This window comes from Barbatula barbatula (genome assembly GCF_947034865.1).
Source record: "Barbatula barbatula genome assembly, chromosome: 20".
NCBI lineage: Eukaryota > Metazoa > Chordata > Actinopteri > Cypriniformes > Nemacheilidae > Barbatula > Barbatula barbatula.
The window spans coordinates 3241118-3258838 of NC_136783.1; the positions used below are offsets into that span (position 1 = coordinate 3241118).

The window sequence follows — 17721 nt, forward strand, 5'->3', positions numbered from 1 at the left end:
CCAGAGTCCTGACACTAGAGAGTTGGAATCTTGCTCAAATGTGACATGCACAACAACTTTCTGTGGCAACTCATCAATGTCAGAGAGAAGTAAGTTTCCCATCAAAGTCAGGGTCTTCAGATTCCATCACATGGTATGCCATCGTGTGTTTGTGTCTGACCGCCAAATCTTTAGCGTCATACACAACCAGTTTAAAAAAAACGGTGTTAGGTCTCAAATCGCATTGTCCAAACATGCACCAGGGGCCCAAAGCACTTGATCAGGGTGGGGTAATGCTCCACGTAGTGATTATTAGGGCTAAACTCTGGAACGTCTCCAGCAGTACCTGCTTATGATCACTGATTTTGAAAATAGATTTACTGAAAATAGTCTAAGGTTCCATCAGTAGATGATGGGCATAATGCTTACTCCACTACCTCTTTCAGTTCCATCAAAACTGTCCATGCACCATCACCTTCTGGTACTACACTGCCTAAAAGCAATGGAAGCAGACGGAGCAGAGTAGCATTTTCATGTCCATTACCTCCTATTGTTCCTCGAGACAAAAATCGTTTGGGAATTGGATGAGGTCTATCCACTTTATCATTGTGCTGATATGGAAATAATGCAATCTTTTGGTAAAAATACACTAAAGTGAAGTACTGCATCCGGATCATGGTCTTAATGCCGAGAGAAACGACAACCACAGCAATATGACTCAAGCGGAAACACTGTTTTACATGTTATTTACTTTTTGTCCACATCAGACAAAATTGGCAACAGCTTTTTTATGGATGGCTGAGATGACAAAAAACGCAAAATGTCTTTGAATACACCAAATGTACAAGGTCTTGTAGTGTAGTTACAGCTATTTGAAAAATGATATACGCTTCGCACTTCATTGTTTTTAATAGGCAAATGTCATTGACTCGTCCTCAGTTATTCCTTAGGTCACATCTATGACTTGTGATTGTAAGTATATACGTAACAGATTAACACTGTTGGATTAAACAGCTGCAACTGTCCATTATAAAACACATTTAACACTTACCGTGAGACCAATGATGCTGATAAGTGCCGACCGCTTGAATCAAAGAAATATCTAATGTTGAACCCACTGGCATGGTCATTGAAATTATAATTCTGACCTCCTTAATTCCAGTCTTCTTAAATTATTATATTGTCTAAACCAGTGTTTACTAAATATTGTCCTTTGTGCCCACTCATTAAATCTGCTGTTTTGCACAGAATGTAAATGTATGTAATTTGTGTTTAGACTGAATTTGATATTTTTCTTGCAAAATAATTTTTAGCTGAATTCATAAAGACCTTCATTTGTCAAATGAAGTAAAAACATATTATTTTTAAATGTTAACCTATTTAAACTAATAATATTTCATTAAAAATGATAAACAATTGGTGGCTTTCACTCGCACACACAAAAGTTCCTGATGTCAGACGCTTGACACTGTTGAAAACACAAAACTAAGTACAGTGAAATTATACTCGTAAGTGTCACTTACTTCATGTGCAGATAGTTTCAGTAAATTACAAATAATCAGTTTAACTCACTCAAAATACATAAAAGTCCCAGAAACTCAGTGTCATGATTCTGCTGCATCATGTCATGTTTCTCTTGGTTTAGTGGCAGGATCATGACAGAACCTCATGTTTAATGTGGAGAGAGGCAATTATTGTTCTTATGGCCTTCCATACTCTCTCTCCGGTCTCGTCTTTGTTCCCATCCTCTAGTTACCCTCGGTATTGATTAATGCCCTTCACCTGTTTCCCTCTTGATTTGCTCCCTTATTTAATGCCCTTGTGTCTTCTGTCTTGTGCTGGTTCACTGTGGTTGTGTGGCGAGTCCGTGTGGCGAGTCCGTGTGGCGAGTCCGTGTGGCGAGTCCGTGTGGCGAGTCCGTGTGGCGAGTCCGTGTGGCGAGTCCGTGTGGCGAGTCCGTGTGGCGAGTCCGTGTGGCGAGTCCGTGTGGCGAGTCCGTGTGGCGAGTCCGTGTGGCTTGGTAGTCGTAGTCCTGAGTTTATTTTAGGTCTTTGTATAGTTTAGTGTAGTTAGCCCTAGTCCTGTTTGGTCATGTTATTGTATCCATGTTTTGTTCTGTTACCCCCTCGTGGGTCTTTGTGTTGTTGTTGTTGTTATTATTATTATTAATAAATATCTGTTAACCCCTTACCTGCTGTCTGCACCTGGGTCCTCTCTCCGTGTCTCACCACTGGAGAACCATGACACTCAGAATATTTGAGTTGGAAGAACTATTTTAGAACATTAAGTTTGTACTAAAACAATTGTTTTGAACATTTGGGTTTACGGTGCAAAGTCTGTCTTTATATTTATCTGCCTGTATAACGTTAACATAAAATATCTCTAACTTTTTTGTCTCCTTTTACAGCATCAGTTTTCATCAGGTTTCTGGCAAGGACTTCTGTTTAGATTTTCTATTACTTACGTGCTCCTTGTCTATCTTACCCTCAACACTGCCTTTTTTATTACTGATTTATTCCTGACTTTTTCTTTCTTTGTTTTTATTCAACAAGAGAGAACGCACATTAATGCTGAACGAAGGGAAACCTTGAATGCAAGTGTTCGCTCAGCTTTAATATCAAGAGCTACTGGTTTGGACACGGGTGTCATAGACGTAAGGTTTACTTAAGTGAGTCCCACACTAACAATCAACATGTCAAATAAATATACCATTCTGCTGCCCTGCTGGTATAAATGAAGAGTTTTGTTAAGGTTCAGTTTAAGTGGTGTAATAATCTTTAGTTATTCTCTGTTTTTCTCTTTTAGAACTGGATCGATATTTACAAAAGATTGGTAAAAGCTTCATCTGAGATCCAGCCATCAAAGGCCAAAGTTCACATCCGAGAGCTGTCACCATACAATTTGTTTTGTAGGGACATTCTCAGAAACAAAAGTATGAGACACTAAACAAGCGCCCACTGTGTATACGAAACAAAATGAAAGCGGTGGGCAAACGTGGCGCATCGAAGAGCCGTCTTCTAGCAGCAGATCTTTGTTTGTATAAGCAGCGAAGGATTTCATGATGCTTTTTTTATTAATTTATGCATCGTAAGCTCTGTGCTGGTAAAAATAACACGATATGAAGACGGGAAAATCAAGCGCATATTCGATAGAACGCATCAATGTGTTGGATGTTCTGTCGCATCACAAAAGCCAAGACCAATCAGCTTGTGACCTCACCTCTGTGCCTTAAGGTTAAAATATCAATGTGAACGCTAAGCAGACCATGTGTTTGTCAGCATTTGACTGGAGTTGTTCCGGTGTTTGGACATTAGGGGTCACTATTGCTATTTTTGTCTATCCTTTGTTTTAATACACACACCTCATGTGTATATTTAAACCCCTAGTTTCTTTAGTTCTTTGATCTGTGTTTGTAGGTTAGTACCCTGGATTGTTGTAGTCATACTTTGTGGTTATGCTGAGATTCTGCTTTTGACACCTTTTGTTTACCCATGCATTTTGAGCTATTGGGATTATCTTTTGAGTCTTTTGTTTGTACCCAGTTTTTGCCCTGTGGATTTACCCTTTTGCTGTGTGGCATTGTCTTCATTATTTTATCATTGTGGAGTATGTTGCCTTTTATATTAAAGTTCATCTCCGGTATCACTGCATCTGGCTCATCTTCTGGGTTCTACCAACCTCTGGTGGCTCCTTCAGTTAAGCTACGGTCCACCGGAGACTTGAATTTGTGACCTTGTCCTGACAATGTGAACACACCCTTAACTGTTATACTAGATGGTTTGTTTGTTGTACAGCCCCATTACATCAGAGGTTTACGAGGGCCATGAAACAGATTTTCAGGATAGTATTTGGTAAGTACTTGATGCATGCAAGTTGGGTTCATCAGAGTAAGACTGCTGTGTGTATTGAGAATCAGGTCGTCTTCACACTGTATCTTGTTTTTACAAAGTTGTTACAGAGAAATTGATTGAACAACCCAAGTGAACCAGTGTGTTGGACCGATTGTCTCTGTATGAATTTACTTAAAAAAGAGATGCTGACTCTAAAGTGTTACATTTTCTTTGCGTCTATTTTTCCCTCAGACACAATGAACGATATTTAGGGCAGGTGGTCCACATTAGGGAAAGAGAAGCAGAAATGCTGTCAAGAGTCAGCAGCACTGAGAGCACATGGGCAGGCACAGGACCTTAGCCCTGATATATAACACTGCCAATGTCCCTGACCACTTATTTGCCACCTCGGACAACAGTTTTTACATGTATTGCCTAGACCTGTTAAGAGTTGTTCCTTCAGTGGGTGTTGGATTTTTTTAAATTAGGTTTTGTCTATTTTGTGTATAATCATAATTTGTGTTGGTCTTGTTTATCTGTATATATTGTAAAGGTGTTCAAGCTTGAGGATTTGGGTGTGGAAACAACCATTTTGTCATTTGACCGGCAGGTGTATGAACTGAGCAGCAAAGGAACCATATAGTTCCATGATTCAACGGACACAGTGAACAACTTTGCATTGCATTTTAAAGGTAATATTGGTTATATGAAAATCCAAACATAAGTTTTATGTAAGTAATTGTTGTCTGTTGTTACATCTGTATCTAGCTCCTCAGTCGCAACACCCAGAACCAAAGATCAATAGATGAGATTTTGAGAGAGTGTGATGAACATTAAAACAATGTTCTGCGCGTTCAAAAATTGGAGAAAGGCCAGTTCAGAAAACGTTGAAATTTATTGATCAGAAGTCTCAAACAAACAGCTGTTTCAGTGGATTCTCAGACTCAAAACCGTCTTACAAAGAAATCGACCACCAGAAACAGCTTTACAGCTATTTATGTATTTTTCGTCGGGTCTGTTCTCCATGGCGGGGTCCAATCAGATCGTCTTCCCTTTGTCTGCATTCCAGCCAATCAGCTCACTGCCTTGTTTTTCAAACCACCATCCATCTGTAACAAATTTACACGAGACCCCCACACATTCCATGGGGCTCCCCGTGTAATCTAATCTTTACACACACACATAGCAATTTCCTGTGGAAAAAGCCCCACAGTATCAGCCCTAAATTCTTGGTTACACACTGGTTATATTTTGTAGAGGCACGTTTAAACCACAATAAAAACCACAATAAAAATCCTTCAAGTGCAAGATCTGGTCAACCAAAAATATAGCATATATTAATTTACTTTAAGACTTCTTTAAATAAACTGTTTATTAAATTAAACTGTTTAAATTATCTTGATAACCCTTATATACATGAATCCACAGCATTTATATCCAGTGAATAAATTATTTATCTAATGTGCCCATCAAAAGATTTACAGACCTTAGCAAAATGATTGTTTGCCGCCTGTACACTGGCTATAACCAGGAGAGGAGAGTCACAGTTGTCCAACTGTTTAAATGGTGTAATGTGTGTACCCATGTCTTGCAGAGGAGGCTGGAGGTACTGGAAGACTCCCCTACCAGCCCCTGGTGAATCAGGGCATGACCTTAAACATTGCTGGACTGCCCAATGGCCTTACCCTCAAGAAGCCCTCCTTTTATGGAAGAAACCAATTGGAAGCCATTTTGAAAGCTGCTGAAGAGCTTTCATTTGAAGTAAGTGATATTAACACTGGTTGTTTCTCCACTTGTTTCGGCAGACCATTTGGCTTCATGCAAAGTGTGGAAAATAAGTTAACTAAAGAATAATATAATGATACATGTGCGTTTGTATATTGCTGGGCCATTGCATCTCTCTCTGTCCCTTCTCACCAACCAGTCAAGGTGGATGGCTGCCCACCCTAAGCCATTGTTCTGCTCAAGGTCTCTACCTCTTAAAAGGAAGTTTTTCCTGACCTCTGTCGCCTAGTGCTTACTCATGGTGGGAATTGTTGGGTCTATGTTAATAATATTATAAAGATTATGGTGTAGACCTACTTTGTTTGAAAAGAGCTTGTAGATCAATTTTGTTATGAATTGGCACTATATTAATACAATTGAATTAGATTTGGTATGTGATTTGGTATGTGTTTTTGGCAGTTTTTAATGTGACTTTCCTCATTATAGTGCAAAAGTCACCTCTCCATAAGATCCTATAGCTGTTAAGTTGAATTTGATCACTGACTGTGATGACCCTTGGCAGTGCTTTACATCTTTTTCATGCTCACCAAACTATTCTGTTATTAAATTCTATGTGTATAATTCCTGCTACTAATACTCAGTGGCGGCTCCAGACAATTTTGATTGGGGGGTCAATGGGGGGTCCTGGTCATTTAAAGGGGGGTCTCATGAAAACCGACAGAAAATACAGTGGACACGGCTAATAGCTGCATATTAATGCTACTAAACAAATAAAACAACACAGCATATCAACTACTTTGTTTTTAATTAATTAATCAATTGTAGTTTGCCAACAATATGCTCGAACTTTAATTGCCACACCCAGTGCCGCTGCTAGCCATATTGGTGCCCTAAGCATAATTCCATTATGATGACCCCCCCCCCACCCTGAAATTTGCCAGTTTTACTTTTTATTACCAAACATATAACTCAATACCAATAACACAATAGCAGCATCGCAGTATAAAACCTAGGAACACTAAATAGAGAAAGTAAAATCTTCACAGCTTTGCTGACTTTGTAAACATATGTAGAATAGCCAACACACACTACACATTTGAAAGTGCAAACTTTTCTTCAGTAAACAGAATTAGTAGCAGCACATCCACATTTCCCGAATTTAAGTTAATTAAACATGGACATACCTGCATGTGATGCACGGGCATCATCTCGCAGTTTCTTCTTCTTTCTTATCTCTTATCCTGACTCCTAATGTCTTTTCGGGGCCATTTCCAAATAAGTTGCCTAGGCAACCATCTGTCAAACTGCGTCAGGCGCACGCGCGATCAACCGGCGCTGCTGCGGGTGGTGGTGATATGGGAATGTTCGGCCGTTTTTTTTACATATACATGGCTGAAATGTGCCTGCCTAATAATTTTTCTATAGCCTAATGAAATAAAATTAGATTTAAAAAAATGTTTTTCATTACGCTATTTTTGGTGCCCCCTCATCACTTGGTGCCTTACGCAACGCACGTGATGCGCGTGGGAGCGGCAGCGCTGGCCACACTCATGACAGAAAACATATTTACAATCCAAAAGAACGACGCGGGTATGATTTTAGTTGAGCCTGTCTTGGTTTCTCGGCTGAGCCATGGATTAAATCCCCAGTTAAATGCTCTCCGCCGTCAGGATTCCCAACATCCGTGCCCGCTGTAGCGCTCGATGAAGCGCCATTTCTTTTCATCTGCTCTCACCTGTCTCCTCCGCCCTTTTTAGGTATTACAAAACGATCCATTTTTAGCTTCAAGAAAAGTGCGTAGCAGCTCTTGCGGGCTCGCGACACCGTCTTGAACGTAATGACGCAAGGCGCAGCGACAGCAACGTTCATGAGGCGTCGCTTTGATTCTTATGTTTATATTTTTTAAATGTCGATTAATTATTAATTATTATTGTTCTGCGTAGTTTGAAGAGAACAATTTTTAAATCTTTATCCAGGATATATATAAAATATTTTTTAATCAGGAAGGGCCGGGGGGTCTAATGGGGGGTCAAGGCGTTTTTTGGAAGGGTCTTGAGACCCCCCCTGGCGCCGCCACTGCTTATATCATTGACTTAACTGTCTTATTTTTCTCCAGTAATGCAGGAAGACCGTTATTTGTTATGCTTATGATACACAAGTGTGTTTTTTTCCTAAACATATAAATCAGATGCAGCACTGATTTAATAACTATTCTGTTATTAAATTCTATGTGTATAATTCCTGCTACTTATACTCCTTCATTGACTTCACTGTCTTATTTTTCTCCAGTAATGCAGGAAGACCGTTATTTGTTATGCTTATGATACACAAGTGTGTTTTTTTCCTAAACATATAAATCAGATGCAGCACTGATTTAATAACTATTCTGTTATTAAATTCTATGTGTATAATTCCTGCTACTTATACTCCTTCATTGACTTCACTGTCTTATTTTTCTCCAGTAATGCAGGAAGACCGTTATTTGTTATGCTTATGATACACAAGTGTGTTTTTTTCCTAAACATATAAATCAGATGCAGCACTGATTTAATAACTATTCTGTTATTAAATTCTATGTGAATAATTCCTGCTACTTATACTCCTTCATTGACTTCACTGTCTTATTTTTCTCCAGTAATGCAGGAAGACCGTTATTTGTTATGCTTATGATACACAAGTGTGTTTTTTTCCTAAACATATAAATCAGATGCAGCACAATGGCCCCACTAACACGGCAGAGGAAATGTCAGCACACATGGATGCAGAAGGTAGACAGAGTTGTTTTAGTTAAATTTTTAAACAAATATATAACATTTAACTTACAAAGCATAGTTTACTTGAAACTGTGGACATTACACAGCATATTAGAGCACTGTACACATTATTGAAATAATACAATGAAATCAAATCACCTTTTTGTGATTGTTTATGTCTTCAAAACAGACACAACAGATGGCATCCAGACGAAGTCTGTGGAAGAAATATTAGAGGTCATGTGTGAAAAGGGAATTTCTTGTAATCGTAATACATTTTGAATGTCAATCAGTTTTTGTTATTGGTTAAATTTGAGCTTAATTAAAACTGATATTCTCAGAAGTCTGCCATTGACATTTGACACAGAGGAAATCTCACTTTCTACAATTTAAAGAGACGATATTTATCCAGGTGACATTAGAAAGCTTTTATAAAGTACACTTGACTGTTGAGATTTAGATGGAAATTATGGTACTGGTTCTATTTCTAATCCATGATTTACTTATTAACCATTGACCGTATAAATACTGACTACTTGCATTATGCATTTCTAATTAAGATTCAAAATTTGTATTAAAGTTGTTGTGTTTTGTTATGTGCACAGCAGATAGAAGAAGAGTCCTCTGAAACAGCCACCACTGTTGCCATCGCGATGACTGCAGATGAAGGAAAAGGTCTTTTCCAATGGTGCTCATTTTATTTAACCGGAAGTCCCATTGAGACTCCTGAGCTCTTCCTACAACAAGAACAGATATGAGAACAGAAGCATAGGCTACAACGTTTTAAAAGCGAAAAAGTACATTTTAAAAGTACATTTCTTAAATTCAAGGAATTAATTGGATACGTGCTATTTACTGCATACCAAGATGTATCTTTTAACAAGTTTGAGTTGTTTTTTTACACAACGACCCATCGCTACACACACACACACACACACAAGTATATTAAGTGTATAAGTGCCTTTTCATCTTTCATTAAAATATACTTTATTTGAACCTTGCAGCAAATGTATTGTAATTATTACATTTCACTTCTCAGAATTTTTATAAACACAGCAAATCCACGGTATAGTTTGCACACTGCCTGTCTGTGTGGTTGAGCCTGATCAGAGGAGATGTCTTCTCGAGTCTTCTTTGTCTTGTCTTTGCAGGCGCTGCACCTCTGTAAAGACAGTTTAATTTACATATGCTGACCGAAAATATCTAGAAAGGATCAAATGTATAAACAGTGAACCAACAACACCGACTTTTGATATACAGCAGTGGACAAACATAGGTCAGTTGATTTCCCTGGGTTTGACTTCATGTGTCAACGTCTCAAAATAATCATTCAGTTTTACACAGAAACCAGTCTTGTATAAAGTATTTGAAAGCGATACTTGAGTAAAAGTACAAGTATCTTACCAGAAAATTACTTTGGTAGAAGCTAAAGTCACCCTTCAAAATATTACTTGAGTAAAAGTCTTGAAGTAGGCTACCTGACATTTATTGTACTTAAGTATTAAAAGTGATTTTTTTGTGAACGGTTGGAATCATCAACCACAACAGTCAAATGAGCATTATTTGATTTTACCTTTACCTAAGTGCATGAATTACAAACACTCATGGAAGCCCACCCCTACCACCCAGTCACTATCACTATTAACTTGGATTCATTGGTGTTGTTGGTGTTGTGTAGCCTGTACTGTATTGTGTTAACTGTCTGGTACTAGCTGACCTACGAAAAAATTATTCCACCAATTAAAAGCACTTTGACTATGATCAATATGTAAGCCTACATTCACAATATATAACATTAGCCTATTAGAAACCGCTATGAACCCTTTCAGTATTCTGGACATGTCTTCAAGAGTTTTGTGTTTATTTCGGAGGGGAAATCATTGGTGTTGTTAAATATCTGCACATTGGCAAATCAGAAAAGTGAACTAGCACAAGTAAGCCTGGCCATCACATTAGCCAGATATCTGAACAGGCTTATATGATAACTAATATAATGTTAAATAACGTTGACATTATGGCTTCATTGAATGAATATTAATTTAACACCTAATTTTAGCTACGATGTGTTTCATGTTGGACGGGGAGTTTTTGAATGCCAATATTTCAGTGACTATTGGTACGCATAACAGGCACTTAATCCGGTAGTTAGACATTTTCTCTTGAATGTACGAAAATATTTCTTGCAAATACGGCCGCGGGTGTGTAACGTTATCTTCGTCACCACCGACAAGTTCACTAGTCGATATGCCCGTCATCTGCTACCGAAGTGGAGGCAGAACCTGCAGCAGGTGCTTCATGATGGCAAGACATCAATAATGTGACACGAGCGAGAAAACAGAACGAGTGCTCTGATAAAAGAATTGAATTAGATGACGAATGAGAGTTTGAAGTGACATTCAGATAAACTCAGTTGAAGGTAATAATCTTCTCTTCTGTCTTTCTGAACAGAATGCTGCAATTTGCGTAGCCGCGGACGGAAGTCTGCTGCACACGGGGGGTTTTCCATAGAGACATAAAACTGGAAAACCTCCTGATTAACCCGGACACGCTGGAGGTCAAAATGATCGACTTCGGGTGCGGCGATCTGCTAAAAACATCAGCATACAAGGAGTATATGGGTATGTTTTATCACTCTCCTAATGAACGGGTGTTTACATAAATACTAAAATGATGATTTTCTGATCTTCTGCTCACTGTTGAGACATCACATTTCTTTCTGTTTTCTTTGGGCACAAGCATCTACGCCTGCCCCGAATACTTTGAGTGGGGCGAGTACTATGGGAAGCTGGCGACGGTGTACTCGCTGGGCGTGCTTCTGTTCGTCATGTTATGCTGGAGATTAGATGATTAGATTAGATTAGATTCAACTTTATTGTCATTACACATATACAAGTACAGTGTAACGAAATGTAGTTTAGGTCTAACCAGAAGTGCAGTTAGCAAGTGCAGGATATACAGTTAGAATAAATACAGAATACAATATTGAGAATATAATACAGTGGGCATGGATTATAAAAATATTTAGCAGTAGGTGTGTTCTATGAAAATATGACAGAAGGTATATACTATGAACAATATATACAGATGACTATGTACTATGAACATTAATGTACAGGTGGATATGAACAGATAATAATTTAGACTAAAATAGTGCAAGTGACTTAGGTATGCATAGATTATTGACATTGGTTATTAAAGTTATTGCAGTGCAATAGGTGAGTTAATGCAGTTGAAGTTAATGCAGTTATTAAAGTTACGGTGCAGTATATGAGTTAATGCAGTTAATAAGGTTACAGAGCAGTAGATTAGTTAATGCAGTTATTGAAGTTACAGTGCAATTGATGAGTAGATGCAGTTAATAAGGTTACAGTGCAGTTGATTAGTTAATGCAGTTATTGAAGTTATAGTGCACTTGATGAGTAGATGCAGTTAATAAGGTTACAGTGCAGTTGATTAGTTAATGCAGTTATTGAAGTTATAGTGCAATTGATGAGTAGATGCAGTTAATAGAGTTACCGTACAGTTGGTTAGTTAATGCAGTTATTGAAGTTACAGTGCAGTAGATGACTAGATGCAGTTAATAGAATTACAGTGCAGTATATAGGTTAGTGCAGTTATGGAAGTGGTCCGTTAGTGCAAATGAGCATTCAGTTAAATATTCCTGGTGTGCAAGTGAGCAGTATAGAGTGCAAATGATGCTGTGTGTGTAAACAGTCCGGTAGAGCAGATAACATGAAGTACTGGTGTGTACAGTTCAGTCATGCATGCAGCCCTGTAGTGCAATGTAAACAATGTTGTAGCAGCATTGGAGTTAAGGGTATGAGAGGTACTGGAATCAGTGAGGGGCAGAGTTCAATAATGAAACAGCTCTGGGAAAAAAGCTGTTTCTTAGTCTGCTGGTTCTTGTCCGGAGGCACCGGAAGCGCCTACCAGAAGGCAGGAGAGTAAACAGTCTATAAGCGGGGTGAGAGGAGTCCTTGAGAATGCTGCGAGCTCGACGCAGACAGCGTTTCTTCTGGGTGTCCTCAATGGCAGAAAGTGTAGTCCCTGTGATGCGCTGGGCTGTTTTCACCACCCGCTGCAGTGCCTTGCGCTCAGCAAAAGAACAGTTCCCGTACCAGACTGTGACACAGTTGGTCAGGATGCTCTCTATCGTGCAGCGATAGAAGTTCACCAGGATAGTTGAAGACAGTTGGTTCTTCTTCAGTGTCCTCAGAAAGAAGAGACGCTGGTGAGCCTTCTTGACCAGGCATGAGGTGTTGGTGGTCCAGGACAGGTCCTCCGAAATGTGAGTCCCCAGGAACTTAAAACTGGAAACACGTTCAACAGCCGTTCCATTAATGTGGATGGGGCCGTGTGTGCCTCCTTTCGTCTTCCTGAAGTCCACGATGATCTCCTTTGTCTTGGAGGTGTTAAGGAGCAGGTTGTTGTCTGAGCACCATATGGCCAGGTGCCGGACCTCCTCCCTGTATGCAGTCTCATCGTTGTTGCTGATGAGACCAATCACTGTTGTATCGTCTGCAAACTTGATGAAGGAGTTAGATCCGTTCACAGGCCTGCAGTCGAGTGTGAAAAGGGAGTAGAGAAAGGGGCTCAGTACGCAGCCCTGTGGTACACCAGTGTTGAGGGTGGTGGTGGTGGAGCAGATGGGGCCTAACCTAACAAGCTGGGGCCTGTTCGTCAGGAAGTCCATAATCCAATTGCAGGTAGGGTTGTTGATGCCTAGGTTTCCAAGTTTGACAATTAGCTTGGAAGGGATGACGGTATTGAAAGCAAAACTGAAGTCTACAAACAGCATACGGGCATAAGTGTCCTTGTTGTCCAGATGTGTGAGCACGGAGTGCAGCGCCATGGACACTGCATCATCTGTGCTCCTATTGTTTCGATAGGCAAATTGGTATGGGTCCAGTGTGGGTGGTAGAGAGTCCTTTAGGTGTGCCAGGACCAGCCGCTCAAAGCACTTCATAACAATTGGTGTGAGTGCTACCGGGCGGTAGTCGTTCAGGCACGTCGGGTTTGAATTTTTGGGGATGGGCACAATGGAGGTGGATTTAAAACATGCTGGAACCACTGCTTGGGCGAGGGACAGGTTGAAGATGTCCGTGAAGACCCCAGCGAGCTGCTCTGAACATGCCCGGAGTACGCGACCAGGGATGCCATCTGGTCCAGCAGCCTTGCACGCGTTGATCCGACTTAGTGCATTGTGAACATCAGTGGAGTTAAGTTTGATGATTGGGTGGTCAGCAGAGGGTGTGAGCTTGGTAGCTGTTTCCTTGTTGTCTCTCTCAAAGCGAGCATAAAAGTCATTAAGCTCGTTCAGGAAGACGGCATCTGTGGCTATGGGGGTGGAGTGGTTAGGTTTGTAATCACTGATGGCCTGGATGCCCTGCCACATGCGTCGAGGGTCAGAATTGGAAAAATGCTCCTCTAGCTTCAACTTGTAGCTTCAACTTGTAGATTTCCCACTCATATGGACCAGGACCAGATCAACGAGAAGACATGGAGTAAAGACGGCTTGACAGAAGGTTACATCTTCATCAGACCAACTGTAGTTCTGAATGATAGAAAACAGAACAAGTGCTTTGTGTCAGGACCCGGTTTCGAACTCAGGTCTCCGGTGTGAGAAACAGTCACTTAACTGAGCCACTGATAGTCGTCAGAACCCAGAAGATGAGGCAGACAGAGCAATATTTGAGACGGAGTTTTAATAAAATAAAAAGTGAAGTTCTTCAGGCTAAAAGATAAATCCACAACGTCAAAAGTAAATCCAAGAGAAAAAAGGTAATCCTCCTAGTCAAAAAGTAAATCCCCAAGGTAGTAGGTACAACAGAAAAAGCCTCAAAGGATAATAAAAAAAAATTTAATAAACGAGAACAAAAACAGAGTACAAAACAAATCCAAATCAGAAATAGTGTCTAACTATTGCGTCCCTTGTTGCACGTCCTGTTTGCTCGTTCTGGCAGAATGCAGGCGGTTGGTTAGTGTCTCCAAGGGGCTCAGGTGCATCATTGTCAGCACAGAGAGGGACATTGCGCTTAGTAGCGATGTTGTGCAGGACAATACAGGCAAGGGTTATGTTGCATGCTTTCTGTGGTTCCGCTCTCAGGTAGTTAAGGCATGCAAAGCGCCTCTTAAGAACTCCATTTAAACGCTCAATTGCACTGCAATGAGCAGTGTTGAAGCGCGCCTGCGCCGGTGTATTTGCTGTTAGAAAAGGAGTCATCAGCCATGGTAGGAGTGGGTAGGCACTGTCTCCTAATATTATGCCATCCGGTCGGGTTGGTTTGGAGGTCTCTATATAGAGCGCTCTCCCTCAGGATGCGTGCATCATGGACAGACCCAGGCCACTTGACAACGCAGTTGGTGATGATGAGGTCAGCATCACACACAAGTTGGACATTGATGCTGTGCCTCCCCTTTCTGTTTATAAACTCCCATTCATTCTCACAAGGTGCTTGTATATGCACATGTGTGCAGTCGATTGCTCCAATAGTATTGGGCATATTCCCCTAAAGAAAAAAGCTGCGCTTGGCCTGGGCAATCTGGTTGTCCTTTGGAAAAGAAACAAATTCATTGACCAGGCTGGCCAGTGCGATTGACACATCTCTCACCACATCACACACAGCTGATTTCACCACTCCCATATAGTCACCAACAACTTGATAGAAAGTCCCACATGCATAAAATCGGAGCGCAATAAGGATCTGGTCTTCCACAGACAGACCGTGACTCTGTTGGGTTCTGTGTTGAAGTTTTGGCCTGAGAAGGTTTACAAGGTACTCTTTATCAGCCTTCCCAAAGAGAAACCAGACATACAGCTCCTCAGTGGTGTATTGCTCCAGTGGACGTTCAACATACACCCTTTGACGGCCATTTCACTGTCTCTCTGTGAATCCTCTGAGAAAGGCTGATTTATATGGCTGTGTAGTTGGTCTTTTCAAACACACCTATTCCAACTGATTAGTTTTGGCTTGTGTTCAATTGAGGCAATTGGACCCAAGGCCTATAATTGATGAACAATGTTCACTATAGTAAAGCAACGGAACCATGACTCAAGAAGCTTTAACTTCACTGCTGCTGAAACCAATGCACTACTAGAGGGTGTTCGGTGCCATTATGGAGCAATAGTGGGAAGTTTTAATTCTGCTAAGGATACCAACAAAAAGAAAAATTATGTTTGGATTTTAATCACAGAAAATGTGAATGCCATAGGGTCTGGCCAGAGGAGGACCACAGACCAAATCAAATGGCGGTGGAAGAATCTTAAGGCCAGGGCAACAAAGGACCATGCTGAAGCCAAAAACCCACAAACAGGCAACAAGCCATTTAAGAGGGGAGACTGCACAGATGTGGTCCTCGACATCATTGGAGGTGAGAAGTCGCAAGCTCTCCATGGTATTCAAGGTGTTGTAGGGGATGGCGAGCCTTGGATTGAGGAGGAGAATCTGCCAGTTCCTCATGAGGCTGATCCAGAGAGCGTATTTATATTGAATCTCAGCTCTGTTCCTGAGGAAGAAGCTGGATCCTCATTGGTTGAGCCAGTGGTAGTTGCCACAGGATCTCAGAGGAAAGGCTTGAAGTGCCCTTCATCAAACAAAGATGATGATTACAAGGCACTTCTGCAAAAAGAGACTGACAGAGGAACAACTGACCAAACTGCAGCAAACCAAGGCCAGACTTGAGATCCGCATCCTAAAGGCTACGCTCAGACAAGCTGGTCTCTCCACATCAGATGAGGAAGTCTGAAGTTATTGTGGAGTATTTGACAGTAAGTCTTTTTTTTATTCAATATATCTGTACTTGATACTTGTTATAAATATCCTCAATGTACAGTGTTTGTGTTGTAGGTCTCAGATGAGCAGACTGCAGGAAGAGGATGGGGTGGGGTTTTTCTTGTTTTTAGTTTTTTTTAAATGTGTGTGTTTTCATTTCAAATCAAAATAAACTTATATTGATCCCACACTGGCTATTCTACTTGTTGCTCTTTACATATCTATAGTTCTACATTGTGAGTTCCTATCCTGTTTGAGCACTGGTTATCCAGATTTGGTGATCCTGAAAAGTTCCTATCTGGATCAGATTGATCCAATCCGATGTTGCTTTAAAAAACTGGCTCCAAAAGTAAACTGGATTACGTGATCACGGATCGCAAAAAAAGGATTACTAAATCCGGATCAAGTTTATCCGGATTAAACCTTTTGAAAAACTGGGCCCAGAAGATCGTATTGATCTGGATGAGAACCTCAAACACAAGTGGTTTCAGGTACATACATGTTTATACACATTTTCTGCATTTGTTTTCTGTTGTTGGTTTATTCTGAAATCTGGAAGTTGGAAAGTCAATATGTGGCAATAGCATATATTTATACAAAACACCACTTATCGTACTGTTTATTTCAGAAGGAAGATCCAGACGGGGGCGGTCTATTATACATGTATGTAGCAGCAGACCCTGGTGAAAAAATCATATGCCAAGTATAATAAGTTTTGGTATACTAAAGTGTACTTACAATCAGACTAATGATCAGTTTACTTTAAGTATGTTGATGATTAGTTAACTTAAAGAGTGCTATTTTGGGAATACTAATTTTGTACTCAATATATTAAAGTTGAATTTTAATTGTGATAAAGCACAATTTCAAGTGCATTTAGTGTACTTTCATGTTCTACAGTGGAACAACTTCAAGTATGTTTAGCATACTTTAAGCATATTCTTTTATAAACAAATTAATGATGTGCTTCATTTGTGAAATAAAAGTCTGTTAAAAGTACATTACAAATGAGTTTGTTTCAAATGTGTAATCAATATACCATGCATATGTTTATTTTGCAGTAATAGTATACTGTATGATTGTTATATTGAAATACTAAAAATTGCACAATGTAATAAAAAACAACAGCTTATTGCATAGCTATAGTATGTTTTACAATATACTTACAAACATTAAATTGTGTAATAATGATGTAATATGTTATAAGTATACTAGGCGAAACTACCTAGGGGGCTGTTGTGATGTCCATTATAAATAAATAAGATCATTAATGAAAGGACATATTTTATTCACACATTCAAAAATGTGTTTAAACTTACAGTTGTTTCAGCAAAAAAACTTGAATGATATTACAACTTGAAAAAACAGTACGAATTTACTTAACTTAATAACACTGAAAAACTTCAAACCACTGACCACACCAACGCTCTAAACATAAACATGTTCAGAAATACATATTTAAACATTATGATATTTTTTTCTGGCTGAACTGCTGGTTATTGCACTTGCGTCTGAATGCTACTCGCACTTCAGAAGCAGTTGTCTGTGGAAACTCCAGTAGAACAGCATCTGTTAACAGAATAGACAATAGATAGCTGAACAGTGTAGCATTTTCTGTCATAAACATGACCGACACAAAGAGTTTAACATACATCTACATAC

General features: G+C 39.8%; 1 pseudogene across 1 annotated transcript; it reads right to left on the reverse strand.

Moving 5' to 3' along the window:
* Positions 1 to 1822: 1822 nt before the first annotated feature.
* LOC306909735 (putative nuclease HARBI1) lies at positions 1823 to 15153 on the reverse strand (annotated as a pseudogene). Its single transcript has 3 exons — positions 14228 to 15153; positions 8891 to 9024; positions 1823 to 2011 (listed from the first exon to the last, which is right to left on the reverse strand). The product of its transcript is annotated as a putative nuclease HARBI1 (transcript).
* Between the last annotated feature and the right edge of the window lie 2568 nt (positions 15154 to 17721).